Raw genomic sequence first — 19,584 nt, 5'->3', positions numbered from 1 at the left:
ATTAGTTTATCCATAAAAAATCACTAATCTATGTCAAAACTCCTAAAATAATTCATATATATTTATTGTATAGGGGTTCGGTTCTCGGCTTGGTTCGATTCTATACAAGCTTGATCTAAGAATTGAATCAAATTGATCGGTTCTCCATTTTCGCAACCCGGAATTGAACCGCAACTTGTTTCAAACCGAACCAAACCACTCGAAAGCTATCGTTTTGATTCGGTTCTCGATTTGAACTGGATCAAGTTGCACTCCTAGTTCCATGTCCTAGGTTCAAACCCCTTGAACCCATATTTTTTATGCTAACTCTTAACAATTAACAATATTCGTATACTAACCAAGCATTTACTTATTAATTTTTTTTTTCCAGATATCATGATTGATGGTATCAGAAATGCTTGAAGATTTTATCTTTATTTGAAGTTTCGATTGATAGTCTCCAAAATGTTTCTTTTAGGTAACAATGATATATTTATTTAAATGCAGCCATCTGATTGTATACATTTTAAGAGTTGTTTGAATCCTCCCTGACCCTGTCCTGTCCATCCTAGGTTCTATTTATTGAGTATACCTTACTTCTCTAGAAATTCTTAGCTTTGCAAAATAAGGGAAATTGATATACTACATGTCACTACAACAAATAACGGTTATAAGGATGGCTAAGAATAATCATCTATGATCGACCATTAAAAATATAGTAGTTATTTGTTGCAACGATGATTGATATAACACAACGTGTCACTATATGGTTTTTTCCAAAAAAAAAAAAATGGTAGGAAAATGTTCGATCAGCGACAACCACCAGTCAGCACTATAAGCTCTTAAGTTTCTCGCGAGAAATAAAAAGCCTATAGCGATAATCAATGACTGTTGTTATATGCCTCATATTGCGACAACCATCTATGATCGTCGTTGCAGGATTAATTAACATATATGTTTTCCTAAAATAATATTTTTGAAAAATAAATGCACCAATATTGCATAATCAAGGGTAGGCCATGTGCACTGCCAATGTTTGAGGTAAGCAGGTCTCGATTAAAAATCGAAACTTTGATTTCAATACTGTAAATTGGTTCAAGTTTGTTTTAACTAGACAGAGTTAAAGAAATTGATTTCTTTTTTTTTTTTTTTTTTTTGGAAGATAAGCTAGGGGTTAGGCAGACCCCCGACCAGCTAAATTAAATTAACAAAGAACATTACATTCTCAAGAAAGGTTGCCCAGAGGCGTCCCTCTCAATAATTTTACTCAAATCCCTAGACAGAGGGGGGGGGGACCATTGAATTATATCAGAAGACAACATAAATGAAGCTAGGTGATCAGCAGCTCGGTTGGCCTCTCTATAGGTGTGTTCGTAATTATGCCATTGGAAGTATGCACTATGTCTTTGACCCTCCAAGGGACCTCCCACTTGCTTAATAAGCAATTTATGGCAATGAGAGAGTCGTTAGTAATGATGAGCCTTTGCAGGTTCAAATTGATCGCCATTTGCACCCCTTCTTTAATGGCTTGGAGCTCGTGGTGGAGAACCGATACCCCCTGCCCTCTTCCAGCCATGACTCTGATTACTCTCCCTGTGTGGTCTCTAAGAACAGCTCCCAAACCTCCTACGTTGCCTCGGAAAGAAATTGATTTCATTTTATTCGGAGCTTGTTTGCCTGTTTTAGACCTTGAGTCTGAAATTTCCCACGTTTGAAAGCTTATGTGTTGCCTAGAACTAAAATTGGGTTTTGGTTACAAATCAGAACTTCGATACTATCAGTTGCTAAAAGTTTGTTTTAACTAGAGGAAGCTATAGAAAATAGTTTTGTTCGATTCAGAGCTTATTTGCCTGTTTTGAATCTCTAGTCAGAAATTTCCTGGGTTTAGAAGTTTATGTGTTGCATAAACCTAAAATCAGGTCCTCATTACATGCTGGAATTCCGAATTTGATACCCATAGTTGCAACAAGTTTGTTTGTTTTAACTAGACGATTTTATAGAAATTGGTTCATTCGATTTAGAACTTTATTGCCCGTTTTGGACCCTGAGTCAATTTTCTTTTCTGAAATTTGTAAGCTTGTGTTGCCTGAACCTAAAATTGGGTCCGAGATACAAATCAGAACTCCGATTTCGATGCCGTTAGTTGTTATAGGTTTTTTTTCCCCACTAAATAAAGCTATAGAAATTGGTTTCGTTCAATTTAGGGTGCCTTTGCCCGTTTTGGACTTCGAGTAAAAAATTTCCTAATTTTGAAAGTTTGTGTTACCTGAACCTAAAACCGGGTCTCAGATATAAATCAAAATTCCAATTTCCATACTATCAGTTACTACAGGTTTGTTTTAATTAGACAAAGCTATAGAAATTGGCTTCGTTTGATTTGGACCTCGTTTGACCATTTTGGACCCCGAGTTGAAATTTTTTTAAATTTGAAACATAAAACCTCAGGTCCTGGTTACAAATCAGAATTTTGATTTTGATCCCGACCATCAATTTCTAGAGGTTTGTTTTAATGATTCGGAGCTCGTTTGCACAACCTGGATCTTGAGTCGGAAATTTCTCGAGTTTGAAAGCTTATGTGTTGCCTAAACTTAAAACCAATTGGATTGTATTTACAAACCGAAACTCTGATTTTGATACTGCCAACATATTCATATAGCCCTATGACAAACAAATCAGTAATATAAAATTTAAAAATAAAATAAAATGTAAACTCATGTATGAATACACTGAAATGCATTAAAAGATTACAACAATATAATTGATATACATATGCTTTATTCGAAACCATTTCAATGGACCTTCCTTATTTTATATCCAAGTAGTAGGGTTATTCCTAGATTCAGGGGGAAATACCAATTTTTTATTTTCTTCCCTAAGGGACACTATCCTTACCACTAATCCATCCCGACATCCTCATTTGAAAATGAAAATGAAAATTTCTCAACTGTGCCAAGATGATATATAAGCCTTCTTCCCTGAAGATGGCCAACTTATGATTCAACATCCATCCCGAGGCCTCTTCAACTCTGTCCAAGAGGACAGTAACAGGGAGTTTTGAGAGGTGGTGATGATGTGAACATAGATAGATTCACAAACAAAGTGAGTATTTTCTATCAGATAATAAAGTCACTTTTATTGACTGAAGGAGGTAAAGAAAAGTCAAATTTGACGATTTGATAAGTCAAATATGACGACTGGATAACCACCTATCTCCCTCTATATATATATGCCTTCTTTTCTTCTGAGATTATCCGAGTCTTGTGTTATAATCTCATCTTAACTAAGAGAGAGGGAAAGAAAGTTTAGAGAGAAAAATGTTAGGTTTTTCCTAATCTTCATAGCCTTTCCTTTGTTAAAGAGAGAGTGTATTTTCTCATATGATAAGAGAGAGGGTATTGTCAATTGTGCTCTCCTTATTTATATAGAGAAAGAGTTGTAATTCTTTTGCAATAGTGAAATCCTTCTACAGTTTGTCCGTGATTTTTACTCCAATTTTTGGAGGTTTTCCACATTAAATTTTGGTGTTCATTATTTTTCATTTTTTTTTCTTTTCTACTTCAGTTGTAATTGTGTGCCCTGTACCACAACTTCCTAACAATGGTATCAGAGTGCCAGGTTTATAGTTGGTTTTCGTGCTACAGTCAGATCCAGTTAGTGGAAAAGAGACATTTTCAATAATGGCGATGAAGTATGAAATAGAAAAAGTTTAATGGGAATAATTTCTCATTGTGGAAAATGAGAATAAAAACAATTTTGAGAAAAGATAATTATTTGGCGACAATTGGAGATAGGCCCGAGGAAATCACTGATGACGGCAAGTGGAACGAGATGGATGGCAATGCTATTGCTAATCTGCACTTAGCACTAGCTGATGAAGTATTGTCAAGTGTGGCGGAGAAAAAGACAACAAAAGAAATATGGGATAAACTAACAAAATTGTATGAGGCCAAATCACTATACAAAAAAATCTTCTTGAAGAAAAGGCTTTACACCTTTCGGATGATGGAGTCAACTCCGGTGACCGACCACATCAACACCCTCAACACTTTATGTTCACAGCTCACAACAATGGGGCTTAACATAGAGACGAGTGAACATGCTGAAATTCTCTTCAAAGTCTACCTGATTCGTATGATCAACTCATCATCAACTTAACCAACAACATGGAAGTTCTAGTCTTCGATGATATTGTAGCTCTTGAAGAAGAAAGTCGACGCAAGAACAAAGAAGATAGACTGGGAAGCTCACAGCAGGGTGAACGATGACAAGAGGGAGATCAACGGAACATGGCCCTAGTGTGAGTCAAAATCAGAGTAGATCAAAATCTAGAAGTAAGAAAAATGTTAAGTGTCATCACTGTGGCAAGAAAGGACACTACAAAAGGGAGTATTGGCATCTCAAGAAGAACGAAGAAGCTAAAGGAAAACGTCTTGAGTTGTGTAACAAGGACCTCAGATGATGGCGAAATCTTATACAGTGAGACAACAAAAGTTCTTGAAGGCAGAAGAAGATTTGCTGATATCTGGGTTATGGACTCATGAGCAACATGGAATATGACTCCCCGGAGAGAATGGTTCCACCAATATAAACCTATCTCAGGAGGATCTGTGTTCATGGGAGACGATCATGCCTTGGAGATTGCTGGTATTGGTACCATCAAATTGAAGACGTATGATGGTATAGTTCACACCATCCAGGAGGTACGGCACATGAAGGGCCTGAAGAAAAATATATTGTCTTGGGACAGTTAGATAATAGTAGGTGCAAAACCCATGTTCAAGATGGGATCATGAAAATAGTCAAAGGTGTGATTGAGGTGATGAAAGTGGAAAAGATAACTGCAAATTTGTACATGCTTAAAGGAGAAACACAACAAGAAGGAGAAGCGTCTTTTGCATCAGCAAATTCGACAGAAGAATTAACGATGATGTGGCACTGTAAACTTGGCCACATGTCAAGATTCTTGCTGAACAAAGGCTTCTTCCAATGCTCAAAAAGATTCCATTACCCTTTTGTGAGCACTGTGTTACTAGTTAGGAGGTGCAAATGTTAGAAGTAAAGCTATCTTAGAACTGATCCATTCTAATGTTTGGCAAGCACCGGTTTTATCCCTAGGAGGTGCAAGATACTACGTATCTTTTATTGATGATTACTCCAGGAGATGTTGGGTGTATCCAATCAAAAGGAAGGCAGACGTATTTTCAGTTTTCAAAATATTCAAAGCGCGAGTAGAGCTTGAATCTGAGAAGAAGATCAAGTGTTTGAGGACGGATAATGGATGAGAATATACCAGTGATGAATTTGCTAACTTCTATCTATAAGAAGGTATCAAGAGGCAGTTCACAGTGGCATACACTCCACAACAAATTGGAGTAGCAGAGCGGATGAACATAACCTTGTTAAAACGGACAAGAGCGATGTTGAGAACTGCAGGGATGGTCAAGTCATTTTGGGCAGAAGCAGTCAAGACCGCCTGTTATGTAATCAATCGGTCACCATCAACCACAATTGATCTAAAGACACCAATGGAGATGTGGACTAGTAAACCAGTTGATTATTCTCACTTACATACATTTGGAAGTCTTGTGTACATTATGTACAATGCCCAAGAAACATCAAAGCTGGATCCAAAATCCAGAAAATGTATTTTCTTAGGGTATGCTGATGGAGTTAAGGGGTACCGCCTGTGAGATCCCACTGCTCACAAGGTGATAATCAACAGAGATGTGAAAACTGCATTTCTTCATGGAGAACTTGAAGAAGAGATTTACATGCTCTAACCAAAAGGTTTTGAAGAAAAAGGAAAAGAAAACTTGGTTTGCAGGTTAAACAAATCTCTATACGATCTCAAACAATCGCCAAGATGTTGGTATAAGAGATTTGATTCTTTCATCATGAGCCTTGGATACAATAGACGTATTTCAGATCCTTGTGCTTACTACAAGAGATTTAGTGATAATGAGTTCATTATTCTACTGTTGTATGTTGACGACAAGTTGGTATCAAGCCCTAGCAAAGATCGTATTAAAGAGTTGAAGGCACAGTTGGCTAGGGAGTTTGAAATTAAGGACTTGAGACCAGCAAACAAGATTCTAGGGATGCAAATTTACCAAGACAGAAATAATAGAAAGGTATGGCTTTCTCAGAAAAACTATCTGAAAAAAATCTTGCAATGCTTCAATATGCAAGATTGTAAGTCATTTTCTACCCCTCTTCCTATTAATTTCAAGTTATCCTCAAAGATGAGTCCTAGCAACGAAGCAGAGATGATGGAAATGTCTTGAGTACCGTACGCATCAGCAGTGGGAGCGGTTAGTCGATACATGGCGAATCCTGGTAAAGAGCATTGGAATGCTATAAAGAGGATCCTGAGATATGTCAAGGGTACCTCAAATGTTGTATTATGTTATTGAGGATCAGATTTTATTGTTAGAGGCTATGTTGATTCAGATTATGCAGGTGATCTTGACAATAACAAGTACACATCAGGTTATGTGTTTACTCTTACTGGAGGAGCTGTAAGTTGGGTTTCGAAACTACAGTCTATTGTGGCTACTTTTACAATATAGGCAGAATACGTCTCAGCTACACAAGCTAGCAAAGAGGCAATATGTTGCAAATGTTATTGGAGGAGCTCGGACATAAACAAGAGAAGATTGCTCTATTTTGTGATAGTTAGAGCGATTTGCATCTAGCAAAGAATCCAGCATTTCATTCAAAAACAAAGCACATACGAGTTCAGTATCACTTCGTTTGTGAGAAGGTGGAAGAAGGAAGTGTGGATATATATAAAATCCATACTAAAGATAACCTAGCTGATATGTTAACAAAGTCGATCAACAATGATAAGTTTAGTTGGTGTTGATCCTCTATTAGCCTAGCAGAAACGTAAGTAGTATGTAAATGACAAGTAGAAAGGATAGAAAAATTGTAAAAATGATTTTAAGTGGGAAATTGTCAGATAATAAAGCTACTTTTGTTGGCTGAAGGTGGTTAAAAAAAGTCAAATTTGACGACTTGATATGTTAAATATGACGACTAGATAAGTCAAATTTGACAACTGGATAAGTCAAATATGACGACTGGATAACCACCTATCTCCCTATATATATATGCTTCATCTTCTTCTGAGATTATCCCAGTCTTGTGTTATAGTCCCATCCTAACTAAGAGAGAGGGAAAGAAAGTTTAAAGAGAAAATGTTAGGTTTCTCCTAATCTTCATAGCTTTTCCTTTGTTAGAGAGAGAGTTTATTTTCTCATATGATAAGATATAATGTATTATCAATTGTGCTCTCCTTATTTATATAGAGAAATAGTTGTAATTCTTTTGTAATAGTGAAATCTTTTTACAGTTTGCCCGTGGTTTTTACTCCAATTTTTGAAGCTTTTCCATGTTAAATTTTGGTGTTCATCATTTTTCAATTTTTTTTTCTTTTCTACTTCAGTTGTAATTGTGTGCCTTGTACAACAACTTCCTAACATTTTCGGTTTAAAGGTTTCTCATTATGGCGGTCAGAAGTGAAGTACTGATTATAGACAATGAATATATGAACTTTAAAATTCAACGGAAGAAGATGAAGCGGGCATTTGTTGTGATTTAAAGCATTCCGAAATTGGTTTCTTGAATCTAATTCTCAAACCACAACTTTGTGCTCTCATGATCATAGTAGAGACTTGTAAACCACAACTTTGTTTTCTTTAAAGAATCACCAACCCATGCTCCCATGGTGTACGATATTTCCTTTTTATAGTTCTGATAAACAATAAAATAAATATGATTCATGTGCCAGCGAAACATGTCTTCTTACTGATGCCTTTGAACCATATTGTCAACCCCAAGGGGTTGGCCTAGTGGCAAGCCATGAGTCTTGATAAACTCCTCGTGAAGGATAGGCTAAGTGTTCGAAGCCCCACAAAGCAATGAATTCCCTGGGTCCGGTTGATCCTCGACTCAACTAGTTACACGTAGGACTTTCCAAGGGGTGGTGCTTATGACCGAGGGACCCACAAAAAGCCAAAAAAGAAGAAGTAGATTTATGGATAAGACCTTATAAAGTTGATTATTTAGTATTCAAGTGACTTAATTTTAATACTACTGTAACATAGAGAGATGCAATTTGAAATTTAGAACTAGAGAAAAGGGTGGCATATATTAGCTATTGATGGTTGTGGTTGTGGAGCAAAAAATTACCTCTTTGAACCTCCTTTCCGTTGAGAACCTCTATGAGTTTCTAATCCATCATTAGGTTCATAGGATGGTATTCTAATGTCTATGAAGACTGGGCAAAATATGGTAGTGCAAATATTCAATAAAGACTAATTATTTATTTATTGGGAAATTTACTTAATGGTTCCTGAGGGAAGGTTTTCTTTCTAATTAGTCCTTGACTTTTAGGGGTTAGCTAAATTGTCCATTTAGTAAAACTTTCTTTTCTTAATGGTCCTTCTCCCTCAACCTCATCTCAGGTTATAATATTTTTGAAATACCGAAACTACCCCTTTTCCATCTTCTTTATATACTTAGGTTTTCCAATGTTGATTCCAATCATTTTCGACAATTTTTTATCTTGAAATGATGAATGGAAATGATATACTTATCATTTTGAAATTTTAAATGTATTATTTATTTCGATGATCTATAACAAAACAAAAAAAATGATGCTAAGATTTTTAAATGGGTTTTCTTCGTTTTTGGATGAAAATCAATCAAGGATGATTCTTTTGGTTTGAAATTATCTACACAAGTCGTTATTTCAAGTTTTTAGTCGATCTTTCCATGTATTTTATTTGAAAAATATGAAAAATAGGTGGGTTTTATAGTGTCGAGTTTGACAATTTTTATTTTTGAGTTCTATATTTATTGTCAATGTCGATATTTAAAAAAAAAAAAATTGTTGAGCTCACCATTTTTATTTATTGTCGAGCTCATCAGTTTTCAATATTGTTGAGCTCACTAATTTTTATTGTTGAGTTTGACAAATTTAAAAAAAAAATGTCGAACTCAACAATAAAAATATTGAACTCAAAAATAAAAATTGTCGAACTTGACACTGTAAAACACACATGTTTTCATTTTTTTGAGTTTTTTTAACTAAAATACATGGAAAGATTGACTTAAAACTTGACATAATGACTTGTGTAGATGATTTCAATCCAAAAGAACCACCCTTGATAGATTTTCATCCAAAAATGGGTAAAACAATTGAAAACTCTTAGTTTTTTACACACATCTTCAAAATACTTGTAAAAACCCATGAAAATGGCTTCTTCTTCCTTCTCAAATCCTTTTCATTGGAATGAAGTCTCCAAAACTCATTCGGGATGGCGAAAATCCAATTTTTTTGATAAAAAATAGTGAGTTTAAATGGTTAGGGCAGTTTCAACATTTCAATCATGAGAAATGTGTGGAGTGGGGTTCATGGATTGATTAAAAAAGAGGAATTTACTAAATAGACTATTTAGCTAACCCCTAAAAGTCAAGGACTAATTAGAAAGAAAACCTCCCACCAGGGATTATTAAGTATTTTTCCTTATTTCTTTATGACAAAGTGTGGTTCATTCTAAATGCTCATAATGGTAAATATGTAAAAGGAAAAAATTACTTAATGGTCCCTGACAGAAGGTTTTCTTTCTAATTAGTCCTTGTTTTGATTTTGATTTTGGGTTAGATCAAGTTAAAGATTCCATATTTCGTGGAATAGATGGAGATTTGGACTCTCTGGTGAGCTCTTTTGATTATTTTGACGTCAAGGCTTAAATTTTTGCAGAAGAAATTAAGCCAAAAACTATTTTCATTCTTTACTGCATATGGGGGTAGAGCTAATATTCATATTTACAGGATGGGGGTGTTACTAAATTCATTTTCTTCATTGTTTCATCTTTTTTTCTTGATTTTTTATTTTTTGTTTCAGTGTTTTCCATATGGAGATTCTCAGCATTGGGGGTCAAAGAATGCTCTTAAGTTAGGATGAAAACAATGAGATAAATTAGGTTGAAAAGTACGAAATTTAGTTGATAATCATCAAAATGAGTTGAAAATGATGAGATTTAGCTTCAAAATAATAATTTTTAGATTTAGATACATGAGAAACAGGATTGAGAACTATTAGGGTTGAGGCTATTATGTTTAGAACGATTATATTGAATACATTTATGTGTTTTAAATTGAATGACATTTTTTTAATTTCAACACATGAGTGTATTTTGAATATTTTACCATCTTTATTATGTGACTAATATATTAAGAAATTATGATGAAATTTATTCTTTAGATGGTATGTTTGGTTAAACAAATTAGGTGTTAGTTTCCTAAAAGTATTGTAGTCATTGACAACATTGGTCTATTCGACCTTAATGAATAGCAAGTTGGGACAACATTCAACCAAATGGTTGTTACTGTTACACAAGACACATAAAGTACTCAGCTCGATTGGCACTTGTGAAATTGAATGAGAATCATACTGAATGTTAGATGCTGAGATGGTGAAAGCATCTAGTTTCTTGGTAAGACTATTCATACTACTCACTAAACTAATCCTGACATTTTTGAGATCAGGGTCTGCCTTTATCTCATATATGTCCAACTTCTTCACGAGATCATCTCTATCGAACTTTCCATGATTAGTATTCTAGTTTTGAGCATTTTTAACTAACTTGAGTAGAAAATCGTACGTTTGGTAGTTGTTTGGTTCATGAATTGACCTTTATGCATGTACTCAATTAAGGTACACTGATTTATGATTAATCTTTTATAGGAATTCACATGAACTATGCTTTGTCAATGTTATGGAATGGGCATTTGATCAATAGATCATTAAATTTCTCCCAAGTTTGGGATAATTCTTCATCAAGATGCCCTCTAAAATTCTTAATGACATCCTTCATTATTTCAATTTTGATCACATGATAAAATTTTGCCATGAATTTTTTGGATAAAACATCCTAAAAAGATATAAAATTAGGTGCTAAGGAGTTCAATCAAGCAGATGCGTGATTTTCCAAAGAAAGTAGGAACAATCTAAGTTTGTGAAAGCGCCCTCGATCCGCGGGGTGCGCGGATCCGCTTTTGACCCTTGAGGTTTGGGAGTCGCCACCTAGTTATTGTGGTCTAGGAACCAAACTGACTCTAAAATGGATAAAAACTAATCTACTACAGAAAATCCGAATCCGGGGATCATGTTACGGGGTTGGAAGGTGTTAGGAACCAACCCCGCCTGGCCATTGCCGGTCTCTACTTATCCCAAATAAAGTTACATCGCTAATGACAAACCTAGATTAAAAAAAAAAAAAAAAAAAAAACTTACCTTCGATCTGCAAAAGTGCTATTCCCTCAGATCTGGTGAGAATGGCTTCTTGTACCGTATTCCTTACTTCGTTCTATCTCCGGATCTGATTCTTGATCTCCGAGGTAAGGTATCTCCTTCTTGGATCTGGGTGCTTCGAATTTGTTGTGGATTTTTGGGATGTTTTTGAGAGGTTTTTGGGTGTTTTTTAGGCTAAAATCGGAGTAGGGGTGTTAGGGAAGGAGTTGGGGGCTCCAAAATTAGGGCTTTGGGGAGGCTATGGAGGCTTCTTTACCTACTTTTCCTAGAGTTTTTTCTTTGATACGAAAATAGGGTGTGGAGGCTCCTATTTATAAAGTTTTTAGAAGCATTAGGGTTTGATTAGGGTTTTTTTACGGTTTCAATTAGGGTTTTGACTTTAGTCTTATGAGATTGACTTGATTAGTTTAGATTAGGGTTTTGACCTTAGTCTAATGAGATTGACTTGATTAGTTTAGATTAGGGTTTTGATTTAGGGTTTTGACCTTAGTCTTATGAGATTGACTCGATAAGTTTAGATTAGGGTTTTGATTTAGGATTTTGACTTTAGTCTTATGAGATTGACTTTAATACTTGACTCTAGTCTTACTTAATTGACTTTAATTTTGACTTTAGTCTTATTTGATTAACTTTAATATCTTGACCTTAGTCTTGCTTGATTGACCTTAGTGAAATTACCGTTTTGCCCTCGGAGAGGATTTTTTACGTTTTAAGTCGTTTTTCAATGTTCCAGGATGTTTTGAAATCAGTTTTTCGTAAGGAATTCAATGGGAATGTTGGTTTTTTTCATTTATAAAATTTTTTGTATGAAATGGTCGTGAATTTTATGAGGGGTATTTTCGTAATTTTGTCAAATTTTGTGAAAATTGACGAAATGATTTATTTGATTTCGATTTGTCGTTTTATGTATTTGAACGGATTTTCCTAAGCGTAATGTAGGCTCTAAAGTTGTTTTGAGGTTAGGGGTATTTTGGTAATTTGGTCATTTTTAGTGATTTTTATCGTGAAGCTTCTTTTTGGCTTGCAGGATGATGATTTCTATGTTTCTGGGTAGTATTTTCCTAGCGTAGCGTGGTTTCTAAGTTTTGTCAGTTCGAGATACCTCATCCGGATTTCTGAAACATATCTGGTAACAAAATAAAGTATTGGAATAGACATCCATCATTGGGAACCTTTGCGATCGGATTGATGACTTGATTAATCAGGCGGATGCAAAAATAGGGTGTTTACAGTTTGATACTCTCCTCATCTAGATTTTGATTCCTAAAGATTTGATAGATAGTCAAAAATCTATTAAGGTGGTTGTAAGAATGTTCACGTTCTAAATTGTAGCACTTATGCATCATGTTTATGGTAGATATACTAATATTGAATTGATCGACATTGTTGAATGATAAAACAATGCAAGTAGGCGGGGTAGTGAAAACAAGAGCAAAAAAACTCATTCAGAATTCGCTCACAATCACCCATCATAGGTAATGATGGTTTCCTATGAATTTTATTGATGATACGTTCGATTTCAAGATCTAGAGGTTCTGATATGTCATTCATCGAACTTCTACCAAGCAGGAGAAATACACAGTCGGTCCCAAAATAATAAAAAGAAAAGATTGGACCTAGACAAAGTGCCTAATTCGAACCGGTTCTATGAAATCAAATTTGGCAAGTTGAATATCTAGATTAGAGGTAGTACACAATGCATAAATAAGGGCACTTTTATCACCTTCTTTTTCTTGAATAGACAATGATTATCCCTTTAAAGGACAATATCGTCTTAAGCACCGAAAATGATCAAGAAGAGTAATCGATGCAACTTGAAACGAATTTTTCCTATCGAGCTCGTGAGCCTTATAGTCAAATCTAAATGATTATAATTAATTTAATTTTGATGACTAGTGAGTTAACTGTTTTAATTTAGAGTAAGGAATTGGTAATGACCTTCAATCCTTATATCTTTTGTATCATCTTTTGATAGAGGTGCTCTTTACTAATTAAAGTGATCCAAGTATATGCAAATTAAAAATTAATAAACAAAAGCAATGAGTAACCCACTAGCAAGGGTTACATGGGTGTTACAGATAATACCTCCCGTACTAGACGGGGGAAGACAAGTTTAGTCAACTTAGGCCACCAACTCCAAATTTGGTATGAAAACCTAAAAAGTCATGATGGTATCATCCAACCGCCGTCGCTCCCTAGTCTATTACAATCCAAGCCTTCTTTAATATTTAATGAAAATTAATTACAAAGAATTCTGATACAAGATATTCTATTACTAAAATTAAACCTAACTAAAAAAAAAATAAAACATAAAATAAAAATGAAAATGGCTTGAAGCTTCTCTGTGATTGATCATTGGATTCTTCCTTCAAGATGTAAAAAACTTACAAAAGAAAATAGAGAATTAGAAACTGGACTACATAGAGAACATATAAGAAAAATAAAGAATGTCACTGCAATCCATAGTATCACAAAGGCTTCCAGAAAAAATCAGAAAGTAGAAGCTCATTGTTTGACTGTGACGAGCCAAGGCCAGCACACGATGTGGTGAGAACAGGATATTCTCATACTATTTTTTCACAAAGATATTTTGTTATCCCATTGACTGTAATGAATAAGAAATATTTTGATTTTTGTAATTTTTTTGGACTCCCAAAAAATAAAAACAAAAAAATTGAATGGATTGAAGCAAAAAGCCATTTAAACCAAAATTATTACATATTTCTTTGGCAACGACGCCAAAATCTTGATGTATTCTTGAAGAGGTGTTGCTTTTGAATGCATAATTTAAATATTTTAATACCTTATCTTAGTTGGCAAGTAAGGGTCGAACCATAAGTGAAATGGGGTGAAATCAAAATAAAGGGAAGAGATGAATCAAACCAAGAAATTAAAACAATTTAGTTAATTGAGAGTCACAAAAATAGAATTGAAATTGTTAAAAATTAAACTAAAACAATGAAAATAAAGCCATTAGAGATAAGGGTCCACTTAGAGTCATCTACCTATCTTAATCCAAGGAACTTGGTGTTGTTCCTTGGATTGGAAAGTTTTGCAATAAAATCTAATTTGGAAAACTAAATTAGGGTTCCTTCAATCATTATAATGTAAAATCCCTACTACCCAATATCTAAAACAAGCATGGAGCATCTTGAGATTATCTAAGTATGCAAAAATAAACTTTAGCATAAAAGGTGTTCGTCTCTAACCTTAGTCCATTGAAGTTGGACAAGCCTTGAAGAGAACTCATAAACATTAAAATTAAACTAAAAGGATAACAACTAAATTAAGGCAACATAGACTTGTTCTAGGTTTCTCCTCTCTCTAATAGAGGGATACTAGCTTAAGGTCATAACAAGATAGAAAAAAAGATGGAGAAAGACCAACATACTTGTATTCATTAAAGTAATAAAGTATTACACTTAGGGTTGTCAACGGATAGGTATCTGATTGAATAGTTCTATATCCGAATTTGAATAAAAAAAAATAACGATATCCGAATTCGAATTCGAATCCGATTGAATATCACTAACCAAGATTCGAATTCGAATTTGAAAAGTATATCGAATATCCAATTCGATAAAAATCCTACAAAAACTAGATTCGATCTCTACCATCCTCTTCAATCTGTAAAAAATCCAATCGATTTTCCTATTTTGATTTGAGGTTGAAGCTGATGGATTTTTAAAGGAAAAAAATGGGATTTTACTTTGAGAGAGAGAGAGAGAGAGAGAGAGAGATGGAGGGGGGGGGGGGGAGATAAAGTATCTACTTGAAAGCATGGAAGCTCGTCGGCCGGAGAAGACGGTGGTTGTGGAGATCGTTGTTGAAACCCACCCTCACCATTTTTGTCGGCTGCTGATTGGTTCTTGCATTTGAGGTTTAGAGAAGATAAAGTTTTAAAATTAAATTTCGTTGTATAACACAAATACACAAGATTATATATACATATAGATAAGTTTTGTTGTATAATATGAATATATAACATATATATTTAAATCGGAGCGGATATTATCGAAACTCATTCAAATATTAAAATAACATCCGAACTCGAATTCGATATTCCAAAAATTCGAATAATATCTGATTTTTCGAATCGAATTTGAATTTGAATTCGGATTTTCTAATATCCATTGACAGGCCTAATTAAACCCCCTCTTCTCTCTCACTCTCACTATTTATAGAAAATTAAAGAAGAACCTAATTTAAAAATGGATAAAGGAAGAATTGGCTAAATGTCAAAAGATTAAAGAAGAGGAACAAGGTCCAAGGGTCCCCTCCATAATAGGCATAGAATAAATTAGGGTTTCTATAAGGATCATTTTCAAGACTCCGCCCCAAGATGATTGCTTCATCCATAAGTAAATGATCAACATGATTTTAGGGCGACCTTTTTAACTTTTATTGCGTTGCGGTGAAGTTAGGCTTTGGGTTGGGTCTTTCTTTTGCACTCTGAAAGCGCCCTCGATCCGCGGGGTGCGCGGATCCGCTTTTGACCCTTGAGGTTTGGGAGTCGCCACCTAGTTATTGTGGTCTAGGAACCAAACTGACTCTAACATGGATAAAAGGAACTAATCTACCATAAAAAATCTGAATTCGGGGATCAAGTTACGGGGTTGGAAGGTGTTAGGCACCAACCCCGCCCGGCCAAAGCCGGTCTCTACTAAATTCCCAAGTAAATTACATTGCTAAAACCTAGATAATAAAAATAAAAAATAAAAATTTACCTTTCCGATGGCAAGGACTTGGTTCCCTCAGATCTGACAAAAAGAGCTCCTTGTACCGTGCTCCCTTGCTTCGTTCTGTTTCCGGATTTGACTTCGGATCTCCGAGGCAAGGTATCTCCTTGTTTTTGAATCTGAACTCTTCAAGTTCGTTGTGGATTTGGGGATGTTTTTAGAAGGCTTTTGAGTGTTTTCTAGACTAAAATTGAAGGAGGGATGTTAGCTAAGGAGTTGGGGCTCCAAAACTAGGGTTTATGGGGGGCTAGGGGAGCTTCTAGACCTACTTATCTTAGGGTTTATTATTTGATACGAAAATAGGGTGTGAGCACCTCTATTTATAGATGTTTTTAGGGGTTGATTTGGATAGAGTTAGTGTTTAATTAGAGATATTTTAATTAGAGTTGTGTTTTAGTTTGACTTGTTTTAGGTAGAATTGTGTTTTAATTAGAATTGTTTTAGGTAGAATTGTTTTTAAGTTAGAACTCTATTAGATAAAGTTATTAATCAATTATAATTCTATTATGACTTTTGGTCTTATTTGATTGACTTTTAATGTTTTGACTTTAGTCTTAATTGATTGACTTTTAATATCTTGACTTTAGTCTTGCTTAATTGACTTTAATTTTGACTTCAGTCTCACTTGATTGACTTTAATACCTTGACTTCAGTCTTACTTGATTTACTTTTAATTTTTGGAGAACCCCCTTCTAAAATATCTTTAATTCTTTGGACCCCCAAATGGAGGGGTCCTTAAAGAAATATCCCACGAACCCTCAACAATTTTGCCTGAGAGTCCGATTAATCGATTTTTTAGGTTCAAAATTTTAAATTAATTTCATTAATGTTTAAATTTAATTATTTAATGTTTTATTTTCGAATTTTTTATCATGAAAATTGTGAAATTACCGTTTTGCCCCCGGAGAGGACTTTTCACGTTTTAAGTCGGTTTTTAATGTTCTAGGATGTTTTAGAATCGGTTTTTCGTAGGGAATTCAATGAGAATGTTGGTTTGTGTCATTTATGAAGTTTTTTTTGTGTGAAATGATTGTAAACTTTATGAGGGGTATTTTCGTAATTTCGTCGAATTCTGTGAAAATTGGCGAAATGATTTATTTGATTCCGATTTGTTATTTTATGTGTTCGAGAGAGTTTTCCTAATCGTAACGTAGGCTCTAGGGTCGTTTTGAGGTTAGGGGTATTTTGGTAATTTAATCATTTTAGTGATTTTTATCGTGAAGCTTCTTTTTGGTCTGCAAGATGATGATTTCTATGTTTCTGGGGTCGTATTTTCCTAGCGTAGCGTGGTTTCTAAGGTTTTGTCAATTCGAGATACCTCATCTGGATTTCTGAAACATATCTGGTAACAAAATAAAGCAACGGAATACACATCCATCATTGGGAATCCTTGCGATCGGGTTGACGAGTTGATTAATCAGGCGGATGCAAAAATGGGGTGTCTACACACTCTTATTTGCAATGCAAAGTCCTTCTAATGTGTGATGTTCAATTTTATTCTTTTGATCTTTGACCTGCACAATGAACACACGCGTAATCAATTTTCTAATAAATGTATTATTTCATGCAATTATGCCAAATTAACATGATAGAACATATAACAAGAAAATATGAGGCATAACATGATTATTTGCTAATAAAGGTAAAACTGGGACTTAGACTGAGATAAATGCCTAGGAAATGTGTAGATAAATCAATGTTTTGAGACACTGATCACACGTGTCACTCAAGCTTAGTACTTTTAAAGGCTTAGTCAAGTTGAAACGTGGATGCCCTACTAAACCATTGATCCGCTGAGAAGATTTACCGACTAATGACGCCACATGAGTCATTCATGATTAAACCTTCTCATGCACCTCTGGCCACATTGAGTTTCTTATTAATCCACATTATTGAACTTAATTGTGTACCCACAACCCTAAACCTTAGGTTACTGTAATGAAGTACAATTAATAAATTAAAATAGAGGTTATATAAACAAGATATTTTGTAAGCTTTATGTGCAACCAACAATTAGTGGTGTGTGAGTCACTTATTTAAATGTTATGGTGGTTTTATAATTTATCTATGAAAAGTACTTTGGTTATTATAAACTAGAGGTGGCATGTGCAAATGCACTTGTATTTGAAGGACTTCTTTGTAATTTTAAAATTAATGAGGGGTGGTTTTGAAGATTACATAGATATTTTTGTAAATTTGAAAACTAACCAATGTCATTTTAGGGAAGTGGCAATACAATTTTTAATTTTTTTTTGACCAAAATGACTTTGATTATATTAAATTAAAATATAAAAGAATGAGCATATTTTACCACTCAAATTTTGGTATCGAACCCTTCTACTTCATAATAAAGAAGCAGCAGTTTAAATGTTAGGTGGGGGCATTTTTGGAATCCAAATTTTGGTGTTGAACCCATTTACTCTGCCTTCTCTCAGTATAATAGTAAAGAATAGGGCTGCAACTTGGTCTGATTTGGTTTGATTTGAGGAAATATTGGAACCAAATCGACATAGGTCGATTCCACTAATTAAGACTACAACCGAACCAAAATGCCAATGGAAGTAACATATTGTTAATGAAAAATATATAATAAATATAAAATTTCATACACTAAATCATTAATCTATCCATAAAAAGTCATTAATTTATCCATAAAAGTAGTTAATCTATGTCCTAACTCCTAAAATAGTTCATATACATATAGGTTGGTTTCCGTTGACTCAAGATATGACACAAGATCTTGACTTTGTAAATACAAAATCGAAATGATTGAAAATTATCCTTGAGATAAGTATCATGGGAGATATATATATGGTTGAGATATGCATAAAATCTCAACTGCTCAATTTTGTGTTTATACAATCAAGATCTCGTGTCATATCTTGAGTCAACAGAACATACATACATATATATGGATCCTGTTCGGCAAACAACGTTAGAGAGACAACATGTTTATCCTATATAAGTTAGAAGTTTCCGAATGTGCTGAATTTTTGTGAGAATGATCTCTATGGAGAGGAGATCACCCTCACAAAAAATCAGCCCAATCTGAAATTTTCAACCCCATCAAAAGTGGTTTAGAATTGTGGACTGTCGATTTATTATCGTTAATTTGTAAATCACTTTTGATGGGGTTAGAAGTTTGATATTGGGCTGATTTTTTGTGAGGATGATCTCCTCATACTAAAGATCATCCTCACAGAAAATCAGCCCAATCCAAAACTTTTAACCTATATAGGACAAACTTTGTCTCCCAACGTTGTTTGTCGAACGCTACCCTATATATATGTTACATAAGGGTTCGGTTTCCAATTTGGTTTGGTTCTATAAAAGTTTGATCCGAGAACCGAACCAAATTGATTGGGTCACCATTTTCTTAATCTAGAACCGAACTGCTACTTGTTCCATACTTAAAAGAAAACCACCCTAAAACTATTAGTTTGATTCGGTTTTTAATTTGAATCAGACCAAGTTGCACCTTAGTAAAGATAGAGTCAAAATTACACTGTGAGTCAACAATGCTTGATTTTGGTCAAGGGGTAA

This window comes from Akebia trifoliata, chromosome 8, assembly GCF_017979445.1.
Source record: "Akebia trifoliata isolate Shusen 1 chromosome 8, ASM1797944v1, whole genome shotgun sequence".
NCBI classification, from domain to species: Eukaryota; Viridiplantae; Streptophyta; class Magnoliopsida; order Ranunculales; family Lardizabalaceae; genus Akebia; species Akebia trifoliata.
This window is presented reverse-complemented; position numbering follows the sequence as displayed.